An 11,791-nucleotide genomic window follows, 5' to 3' on the forward strand; every position below is an offset into this window, starting at 1 on the left:
TGCGCGGGAGCCCACGCCAATTTTTTCTGCCATTTAACCCTTTATTTTAGCAGCTACAGCGCCCAAATTTTGCATACACACACTACTAACATTAGTAGTGGGGAATATGCAAAAAAAATGGGGATATGAGATGGTTTACTGTATGTAAACCATGTCTCATATCATGTCGGGTTTGTGAAGGAGAAGGAAAAAGCCGGCAATTGAATTACCGACTTTTCACTAACACCGCTGCGTATTTCTCGCAAGTCACACTGCAGGTCCGTGTGGAATCCCTATTTTTCTCGCCCCCATAGACTTTCATTGGCGTATTATTTGCGCAATACGCTGACAAACGCAGCATGCTACGATTTTGTACGGCCGTAGAAAGCCGTATAATACTGAACCGTAATATACGGCTAATAGGAGCAGCCCCATTGAGAATAATTGTGCCGTATGTAATGCGAGTTTTACGGACGTAGTTTCTGCGCTCTTACGTCCGTAAAACTCGCCAGTGTGACGCCGGCCTAATAGTCAAATATGCGGCTGTAAGTTTGGGTCGGTGACCTATAGTCAGTCAGGGCATTGTGGTCCCTATATATTAAATATGCCAAATGAACATGGCCTTCTAGTGATAACTGTTTTCTAGCATTAAAATCTTAAAATCATGTCATCAAGAGATAGTATAGAAATAAAGACAATCATAACATTTTTTCCTGTACATCCAGTTGCGTAACTAGAGTCTGATGGCCTCTGGTGCAAGATTTGGACTGCCCCCATGATGAATATATATATATATATATATATTAGATGTTTCCAGCCAGCTAACGCTCGGCATGCTCATTGCTAAGTAATTGATGCTGCTGGTGATTAAACAAAATTAAATAATGACAACATTCAATAGCGCTTACGCAGGTGGTAAATTAACTTAAAATGAAGTTAATAACAATAGTGTGGTGATGTGTTGGGGGCGGGATTATGTGTGGTGATATTTTTATGTGTGGTGCTATGGTGGGGGGGGCGGGATTATGTGTGGTAATGTGGTGGAGGGGTGGGATTATGTGTGGTGATATGGTGGGGGGGCGGGATTATGTGTGGTAATGTGGTGGAGGGGCAGGATTATGTGTGGTGATGTGGTGGGGGGCGGGATTATGTGTGGTAATGTGGTGGGGGGCTGGATTATGTGTGGTAATGTGGTGGGGGGCAGGATTATGTGTAGTAATGTGGTGGGGGGCGGGATTATGTGTGGTAATGTGGTGGGGGGCGGGATTATGTGCGGTAATGTGGTGGGGGGCGGGATTATCTGTAGTAATGTGGTGGGGGGCGGGATTTAGTATGATGATGTGGTGGGGGTGGGATTAGGTGTGGTGATGTGTTGGGGGCATGGGATTATGTGTGGTGATGTGGTGGCGGGATCATGTGTGGTGATGTGGTGGGTGGGATTATGTGTGGTGATGTGGGGGGGGCAGGATTATGTGTGGTGATGTGGTGGGGGGCAGGAATATGTGTGGTAATGTGGTGGGGGGCAGGAATATGTGTGGTAATGTGGTGGGGGGCAGGAATATGTGTGGTAATGTGGTGGGGGGCAGGATTATGTGTGGTAATGTGGTGGGGGCGGGATTGTGTGTGATAATGGGGTGGGGGGCAGGATTATGTGTGGTGATGTGGTGTGGGGCGGAGCTACTGTGCAGGGGGTGGGATTAGTGAGTAATCACGATGCCTCTTATATATAGATATACATATATCCTGTAACGCTCGCGCCGAGACGGGTTGGCACGGGCACCTGGGGGTGTGGCCTGTTGTGAATTCCGTTCTCGGGCTCCCTCCTGTGGTCGTGAATGGTACTTTGGTGGGTTCTGTCCTTGGACACCCTCTGGTGGCTTTGAGTGGAACTGTTGATCTTTGAGGTTGGCTTTCTCAGCTGCCCTCGTTTATTGCTGCTGCGGGCTTCCCTATTTAACTCTGCCCAGGTCGTTAGTCCATGCCAACTGTCAATGTCTCAGTAATGGTTCAGCTCTCTCTTGGATTTCTCTGATGACCTGTCTACTCCAGCAGAAGCTAAGTCCTTGCTAGTCCATTTGCTGTTCATTGGTTTTTGAATATATTTCTCAGTACATGCTATGTTTTTTGTCCAGCTTGCTATTATGATATTTCCTTGCTAGCTGGAAGCTCTGGGGGTGCAGAGCTGCACCTCCACACCGTGAGTCGGTGTGGAGGTCTTTTTGCACACTCTGCGTGGTTTTTGTAGTTTTTAATACTGACCGCATAGTTCCCTTTCCTATCCTCTGTCTTTCTAGAGAAGATTCGGCCTCCTTTGCTAAAATCTGTTTCATTCCTGTGTTTGTTACTTCCTTCTTAACTCACAGTCAATATTTGTGGGGGGCTACCTTACTTTGGGGAATTTCTCTGAGGCAAGTTAGGCTGCTATTTCTATCTTTAGGGGTAGTTAGCTCTTAGGCTGTGAAGAGTCGTCTAGGGAGAGTTAGGTACGCTCCACGGCTATTTCTAGTGTGTGTGATAGGATTAGGGATTGCGGTCAGTAGAGTTACCACTTCCTCAGAGCTTGTCCCAGGTTTTCCATTTTAACCATCAGGTCATTTCGGGTGCTCCTAACCACCAGGTCCATAACAGTGGCCCCACTGGACCACAGACCAAATTTCCCTGGAAGGGGCGTAACTAAGTAGCATCCTAGGTGTTCGCTGGAGCCTCTGATGGTGAGGTCAGACTTGTGCAATAGGAAGCTATTAGGTACCACTCCAGGGTGGAGTCGGACTGTGGATGCTGATCCCACCGGGGACAAGACACAGGCAGGCAGGCACAGCTGTGACACTGGCTGACAGACGGGTATGGCAGAGGCCCAGACGGGCAGACTGGCTTGACGGAGATACAGGCAGGCAGACGGGTGCGGCTGGCACTCAGGCGGGCACGGCTGGCACTGGCAGACAGGGCTGATACTCTGGTAGGAACTGGTATTCAGATGGATGTATGAAAACAGGTAAGAACCTGTTCAGACTGGAGAACATAAAGAAACAGGTAGAGACCAGTATGGCAAGTGCAGAATAAATGTAGAGCAAGAGTGGAAGCAAAGCAGAATCACAGGAGGCGGAGTAAGAGCAGGAGGTGGAGCCAAGAGTAGAGAAGGAGAAGGCAGAGCTATGAGCAGAGAAGGAGAAGGCAGAGCAAAGAGTAGAGAAGGAGAAGGCAGAGTAAAGAGTAGAGAAGGAGAAGGCAGAGCAAAGAATAGAGAAGGAGAAGGCAGAGCAAAGAATAGAGAAGGAGAAGGCAGAGCAAAGAATAGAGAAGGAGAAGGCAGAGCAAAGAATAGAGAAGGAGAAGGCAGAGCAAAGGACGGAGCCACAGGAGGTGGAGCCAAGAGCCAGAACCGCAGGAGGTAACGCAAAGAGCCAGAGAGTGCAGAACCACAGGTTGTGGCGAGGGAAGCTGAGAGGCACAGAACCACATGTTGTGGCAGAACAGAGCAGAGAGATGCAGAGCCACTGATAGTGGCAAGCAGAACAGAAAGATAAGGCAGAGGTACACGCAGCAGAGTGGGAAATGACAAATGACAAAGAAGGAACAGGAACGGACAAAGACCAGAGTACAGACAGGAACGGACACGGATACACAAACAGAACACAGATGAAGGCCTGCAGTATTGCAGCCCTCAGAGACAGGAAACAGACACGACCTGGCAGCTCAGTAGCAAGTGCTAACTGAGGGCAATAGTTTGCTCAGGCATCCTCCAATGGGTGAGGATGCCTTAAGTATCAGAGGCCTCTAGGCCATTGGCCAGGAACACCCAAGGGAGGTGCACACAGTCTCAATAAGAATCCGGAGTGGCTGGCGCCGCCCCCCTATGCACACAGCCAAGAAATGTACACAGAGCAAGCCGCCATGAAGCACATGGCATGGAGCTGGCAGCAGACAGATCTCACAGCATGGCACTGGGTGAGTTGATGTAACAGGCAGATGGGGAATGGAAGGCCATGCAGTGATGCCGGCAGGGTTGTTACATATCCTTTATCCTGGTATGTATGAATGTGTTTATACATATATATATATATATATATATATATATATATATATATATATACATGCCCTCCATTCTAGAATATATGTGTTCCTCATTTCGGCCCCATCCTGGTTTATATGTCCTCCATCCTGGTGTATGTCCCTTAACCTGGGCCCTATCCTGGTATATATATCCCCATCCTGGTATATGTTTACTGTCCTGTGCTATTCTTTGATGTATAGAAAAAAATAAACCATTATACTCACCAGGGGGCATACATAAAAGTTATGGGGTTCCATAGAAAAAGTGTAATGCAACCCCCATAGTCATCCATATAGTATAATTCACAGCCCATATTCATCTAAGTAGTATAATGTACAGCTCATAGTCATCCATGTAGTATAATGCACAGCCCATAGTTCTCTATACAGTATAGTGTGCAGCCCATAGTCCTCCATACAGTATAATGCAGAGCCCATAGTCATCCATGTAGTATAATGCACAGCCCATAGTCCTCCATGAAGTATAATGCACAGCCCATAGTCCTCCATACAGTATAATGTACAGCCCATAGTCCTCCATATAGTATAATGCACAGCCCATAGTCATCCATGTAGTATAATGCACAACCCATAGTCCTCCATAGAGTATAGTGCACAGCCCATAGTCATCCATGTAGTATAATGCACAACCCATAGTCCTCCATGCAGTATAATGCACAGCCCATAGTCATACATACAGTATAATGCACAGCCCATAGTCATCCATGTAGTAGTATGGCTACTGTGTACTCACAAATTTAAAACAAATATATAAATCTGAAGTCAAGCAGCTGACTTCAGAGTGCAAGCGACAGGAGCGTATGATGTCACTGCCATGCGCCCCCGGTCACAAGCACACCGATGTCAGCTGATGGCCTCTGATTGGCCAGCAGCATGTATTGCTGTGCACGGACCCGATGGGTCAATGTGAGGCAATACACTTCAGCTGATGTATTTGCTGGAGTCGGTGGGCCATGTACCTCAGACGCCAAGACCGTGGTAGTTATGCCGCTTGCCAGTACTTGCCAATCTCTATCAATACCTCGCAGGGAAGAACACTGTTACACATTCTCTGTACTGTTCCATGCCAACATGGGCTTTAGATGTAGAAAATCTTGAGCTTCCCCGTGCCTTTTGCTTGAAGCCATAGCTGCTACCTAAATGTTATACTTGTCCATACATGCCATATTGACAATGTTATGTTAATCCGATTAATTCTCATCTTGATGCTATCCTAGACCTTGCATGATAGGAACACATTGTAAATCTCTAAGCTTTGAAGTATATTATTGGCTGACCACTGTTCGTATTTGAAGACAGGTATACTGAAAGCACTGACTAGATTTCCTGAAGATGTCAATCATAGTAATGCACACCTTATTTTAAGGTGCTTAGATGTTGTGCACCTTTCCAATCATCAACTTGATCCGCGGTCTTTTTACTCTTCACGACCAGATAAATTGCTCGTACTCATGTAATAAACTTGCTGATTTAAAAATCACATAAAGCAGTTTAGATACCTTCTTAAGCATACACCTCTTAAAATTACAGAAGAAAGCATGTAATTATCATCAGTGAGGAATGTTTCATCTGTGACTTCAATCCGTGGGATGCCTTTATGACTGATGCTTTAACAGAACTGAAGACATGTACATTGATTAAATGCGCTGTCTATAAAAGATATCTAACCCTTGGGCGAGGACTTATTTTGTGGCAAGATAGTGAGTAATGGCTCTGTATCCATATACCCATAATATGTGTAACATACATTCAGCATACGCAATGATAGAAGTTTCTTACATACAGTACATGTTTTTGTCCCATGGGCCTCAATTGGTAAATGGACCAGAGTGACTGCTTTGCTTTATTCCACTCAGTTATTAGGTTCTCTCTCCTGACATAGAGCTGTATCTAATCTGGGTTAAATTGGCTTTTGGCGCAACCTTAAACCCAGCAACCCTTAAGGCTTGTTCACATGACCGCATTTTTGTCCGTGAAAAAAACAGACAGCACTGGGACCAATGTTATTCAATAGGACAGTGCACATTTTCTTCTCTGATGGAATTTGAGTGTGAAAAAAATTGCAGTATGCACTAGTTTCTTCCACAAATTGGATGAGGCTCATCCATTCAAGTGTGTGAAAAAAATTGGATGCTGTACAGAGATCCAGTATAACATCTGATTTTACAGGTACATTACAATTCTGTAAATGGTCTTGTAAATGATTAAAAGATGCTGCTTTTAAAAAAAAAAAGGATTACACACAGATTGCACACCAACGACAAGTGAGAAAAAAGTCATCCCACTTTTCTGAATGAACCTCCGAGCAATTTTTTATATGCTCATGTGGACCTACCTTTTAGTGTATGTTTATACATGGGGTTTTATAGCATTTTTTACTCAGCATATTTGGCGCTTAAAATACACAGCAACATATTTGGCGCCTAAAATACGCAGCGGCATATTTGGTGCCTAAACTACACAGCAGCATATTTGGTGCCTAAACTACGCAGCGGCATATTTGATGCTTAAAATACGTAGCGGCATATTTGGTGTGTAAACTACACAGCAACATATTTGGTGCCTAAACTACGCAGCGGCATATTTGGCACCTAAAATACGCAGCGGCATATTTGATGCTTAAAATACGCAGCGGCATATTTGGTGCCTAAACTACACAGCAGCATATTTGGTGCCTAAACTACGCAGCGGCATATTTGATGCTTAAAATACGTAGCGGCATATTTGGTGTGTAAACTACACAGCAACATATTTGGTGCCTAAACTACGCAGCGGCATATTTGGCACCTAAAATACGCAGTGGCATATTTGATGCTTAAAATACGCAGCGGCATATTTGGTGCCTAAACTACACAGCAGCATATTTGATGCTTAAAATACGTAGCGGCATATTTGATGCTTAAAATACGTAGCGGCATATTTGGTGTGTAAACTACGCAGCGGCATATTTGGCACCTAAAATACACAGCGGCATATTTGATGCTTAAAATACGCAGCGGCATATTTGGTGCCAAAAATACGCACCAGCATAGTTGGTGCTTAAAATACGCAGCGGCATATTTGGGGCCTAAACTATGCAGCAGTATATTTGGCGCCTAAAATACGCAGTGGCATATTTGGTGCCTAAAATGCGCAGAAGCATATTTGGCGCCTAAAATATGCAGCGGCATATTTGGCGCCTAAACTATGCAGCGGCATATTTGGCGCCTAAAATACGCAACGGCATATTTAGTGCTCAAAATGCAAAGCAGCATATTTGGTTCCTAAAATACGCAGCGGCATATTTGGTGCCAAAAATACGCAGCAGCATAGTTGGTGCTTAAAATACGCAGCGGCATATTTGGGGCCTAAACTACGCAGCGGTATATTTGGCGCCTAAAATACGCAGTGGCATATTTGGTGCCTAAAATGCGCAGAAGCATATTTGGTGCCTAAAATACGCAGCAGCATATTTGGCGCCTAAACTATGCAGCGGCATATTTGGCGCCTAAAATACGCAACGGCATATTTAGTGCTCAAAATGCAAAGCAGCATATTTGGTTCCTAAAATACGCAGCAGCATAGTTGGTGCTTAAAATGCGCAGCGGCATATTTGGTGCTTAAAATACGCAGCGGCATAGTTGGTGCCTAAACTACGCAGCGGCATAGTTGGTGCTTAAAATGCGCAGCGGCATAGTTGGTGCCTAAAATATGCAGCAGCATAGTTGGTGCCTAAACTACGCAGCGGCATATTTGCAGCCTAAAATACGCAGCGGCATATTTGGTTCCTAAAATACGCAGCAGCATAGTTGGTGCTTAAAATGTGCAGCGGCATTTGGAGCCTAAAATACGCAGTGGCATAGTTGGTGCCTAAACTACACAGCGGCATATTTGCAGCCTAAAATACGCAGCGGCATATTTGGTTCCTAAAATACGCAGCAGCATAGTTGGTGCTTAAAATGCGCAACGGCATATTTGGTGCTTAAAATACGCAGCGGCATAGTTGGTGCCTAAACTACCCAGCAGCATATTTGGAGCCTAAAATACGCAGCGGCATAGTTGGTGCCTAAACTACGCAGTGGCATATTGGGAGCCTAAAATACGCAGAGGCATATTTGGTGCATAAAATACGCAGCGGCATATTTGGTGCCTAAAATACACAGCAGCAGCATATTTGGTTCCTAAAATATGGCGCCTTTTACAATACTGGTTAGTCACTGAGATTTTTGAAATCTTACGCCCATGCTGGGTTTATTTTTCGCATGAGTTTTGAACCCTGTTGCGTTGTGCCAAGATGCAGCATTTCGATTCCTTCAGTGTTTTTGCCGCTCTTTTCACCCATTCCACTGTATTGGTGTAAAATGCAAGAATAAACAGTGAACACATATAATTTTTTTTTGTGTGTGCAGAAAAAAATGATGGAGATGGCAAAAGTTAACAAGCCCAGTGATTGACTGCAGCATTGATGTGGACTGTCAACATGACATCACAGCTGCAACCTAAACACTAAACTGGAGCAGCAGCGGAGCTCCGGCACTGAACACGGGGACGGTCAGTACCTGCTCTGCTTATTATGTTATTTATATAAAAGCCACTTTGGGTTAACTTAATGTGGAAGAGATAAAAGATGGCAGAGCACAGTTTTGCAAAAAAATGGTGAAAAACAGCATAAAGAAATAGTTGTTGGAAACTTCCTTATAAACTCAAAACTGTAATCAACGTGCTCTTGCTAAATATTAAGTAGAAGAAGCATGAATAGCTCCCCATACAATGAGTTATTAATAATTGTATAGAACACTAATATGTTATTGATTGTATCTGGCACTTTAGATTTTCCTTTTACAGCGATTAACTGAAAAAAGTTAATCAGACTATTAATTACATTACATTAGTTAAGAGTGAACTAAAGACACCATAGAAACAATACAGTGACATTTATCAGTATCGTAGAGCTGAGTCCATATAATAATCACAACAGCAGAACCTTTAGGAAAATGAGGAGGTGAGCGGTTTTTGCTGTGCTCGTATCTCTGATACAATCTGGTCCTGTTGCCTCATTTGCATGCTGTCTGAGAGCTGTATTTGATTATCCTACATAAGGGTATGATTAACCAAGCAAAGCCATGCCATACTTCCCACTAATGTAGTGCATTCATTACAGCTGCATTACCAGATTCCGGGTATGTCTCATGCCGTTCTCAACCTCTGAACAGCAGTTTAGATTATGCCATATGGTCACATATTTCCTTGTATATTGCATAAGCGGAACATACTGTACAATGAAATGTGTGGGTTTTATTTTTACAATTTACACCCAAACTAAATCAGGCATACAGTACATAGAGCCAAAAATCAATACATATCATTAGTTTCTTTTTTCAGCATTTTATGAAGTCAAATTGGAAATTACGAACATTTTCTTCTTGTTAATGAATTGTTTCATGACAATTAAAGGTAATCATATATATAGGGGTCCTGATTTAGAAGTAGCCAGGTATATCATTCATATACAGTATATCTGATTTTTAATCGGAAAGCACCCTGACCCCATGTTATTTATTAAGGATGTTCAGATGGATGAAACAATCGCAGCATGCACTACTTTCTACTGAGTCTATGATGAGACTCACAGATTCAAGTCTAAGAGTGAGAGACAAAAATTGGATCCATCAGGGTGGAGTTTAACCGATACACTCCTATTATAAAGCTAGGACACTGTATATGATCATTTATGCTTTAATATAGTTGTATGAAAATGGATTGCAAACAGAGAGCACATGGATGTCACACCAATGTAAAAAATGGACACATAGATAGCACATGGATAAAAATCTGCTGAAAATTAGAAAAAAAATCATCCAAGTTTTTCTGGATGAAAATCGGACAATTCTTCATATGCTCATCTGCAGGCACCCGCAGAGGTAGTCATAGTTATGTATGCATAGGTATAGGTTTTTATTTAGACATAGTGATGTATGTATGCATTTCTCATTTAGACTGAGCAATGTATGTATAGATTCTCACTTAGATGTAGTCATGAATGTATCTATGTATGTACAGATTCTTATTTAGTTGTAGTCATGTATGTATGCATTTCTGGTTTAGATGTAGTCATGTATGTATGCGTTTCTTATTTAGTTGTAGTCATGTATGTATGCGTTTCTGGTTTAGATGTAGTCATGTATGTATGCATTTCTGGTTTAGATGTAGTCATGTATGTATGCGTTTCTTATTTAGTTGTAGTCATGTATGTATGCGTTTCTGGTTTAGATGTAGTCATGTATGTATGCGTTTCTGATTTAGATGTAGTCATGTATGTATGTATAGATTCTCCTTTAGATGTAGTCATGTATGTATGCGTTTCTGATTTAGATGTAGTCATGTATGTATGTATAGATTCTCATTTAGATGTAGTCATGTATGTATGCGTTTCTGGTTTAGATGTAGTCATGTATGTATGCGTTTCTGGTTTAGATGTAGTCATGTATGTATGCATTTCTGGTTTAGATGTAGTCATGTATGTATGTATAGATTCTCATTTAGATGTAGTCATGTATGTATGCGTTTCTGGTTTAGATGTAGTCATGTATGTATGCGTTTCTGGTTTATATGTAGTCATGTATGTATGCATTTCTCATTTAAACATAGGTAAGTATGGGTTTTGAGTCAGATGTTATCATGTATCTATAGGTTATCTTTTAGGTGTGAGTTGTAATTTAGACATATGTATATGTGGGTTCTGATTTAGACGTAGTCATGTATGTATGAGGTGTAATTTAGGAAGGCGGATATGTATGGGTTACCATTTACACCTATACATGTATTTATGTTTTCTCTAGGTTCTCATTCGCAGGTAGCACGGTATCTAGTTTGGATGTTCTCATGTAGTGTATGAATTCTCGGTTAATACAGTCAGCAAATTGCATATTACGCTCCCTGCTGGGTATAGCCGAGGCAGAGTGTGTAGACTACTCTACGTCACAATGACACATTTATTCCTCTCCACTGGCAGAAGGGAAGACGCTCACCGCCCCCATAATGTAGGACACAGATATTTCCCAGCAGAGTCCGGGCAGTCTGGATATCAAATGCAAGTTACATATTCCACATATTTAACAAAGGAACACCAAAGGCACACAAACAACCTGAATAACCTGTAGAACAATTGACCAGGACTGCAAAAAAAAAGCCATTACACTACACATTACTAATTCCATGGTGTAGTACAGGAGAAAGCAGACGTGGAAAGGTGATACGCTAAATCTGAACACACATCATGTAACAAGAGGAGAAAAATAAGCTCAAGCTGATTACCTGAGAAATGCTGGGATTCCTACTCACGGCTTGCTTTTTTAATCTTTTTTTTTTAGAAGTATGAATGGATACACTAGAGTGTTTCACTGACGTTTGAAATGTTTCGTAGGAGGAGTGGGCTGACAATGATCTTACTGAAGGAATGGGAGGGGTTAAGTGCGGTTTGAGCTGGTCCTGCAGATGCTGGCTCGCTTACTGTGATTCATAGCAGATTTCTCACTTATGCCCAGGGCGGCCAACCCAACCCAGCCCTTCCTCATGTGTAATGTACCAAATAAGACATCTGCACTGCATGATAGAAAAAGCTGACCAATACCGCACAAAATGTCTAATACGTAAATATACATATAGAACATTTATTCTACGTCGTGCTGCACAAAGATTACATTCAGTTCAGCTCCTGTACAATTAGGAAACCTAAAAAGAACATGTAAAAACCAAGCAGTTA

General features: G+C 42.6%; 1 protein-coding gene across 1 annotated transcript in view; it reads right to left on the reverse strand.

Moving 5' to 3' along the window:
• LOC143776220 (monocarboxylate transporter 2-like) overlaps nucleotides 1-11,489 on the reverse strand; it is a 208,429-nt gene extending 196,940 nt beyond the window's left edge. Inside the window, exon 1 of the mRNA XM_077265375.1 lies at nucleotides 11,344-11,489. The gene's annotated coding sequence lies outside the window, so the exon portion shown is untranslated. The remainder of the gene's footprint in view (nucleotides 1-11,343) is intronic.
• Nucleotides 11,490-11,791: the final 302 nt, after the last annotated feature.

The sequence above is a fragment of the Ranitomeya variabilis genome, chromosome 5 (assembly GCF_051348905.1).
Source record: "Ranitomeya variabilis isolate aRanVar5 chromosome 5, aRanVar5.hap1, whole genome shotgun sequence".
Classification (NCBI taxonomy): Eukaryota; Metazoa; Chordata; class Amphibia; order Anura; family Dendrobatidae; genus Ranitomeya; species Ranitomeya variabilis.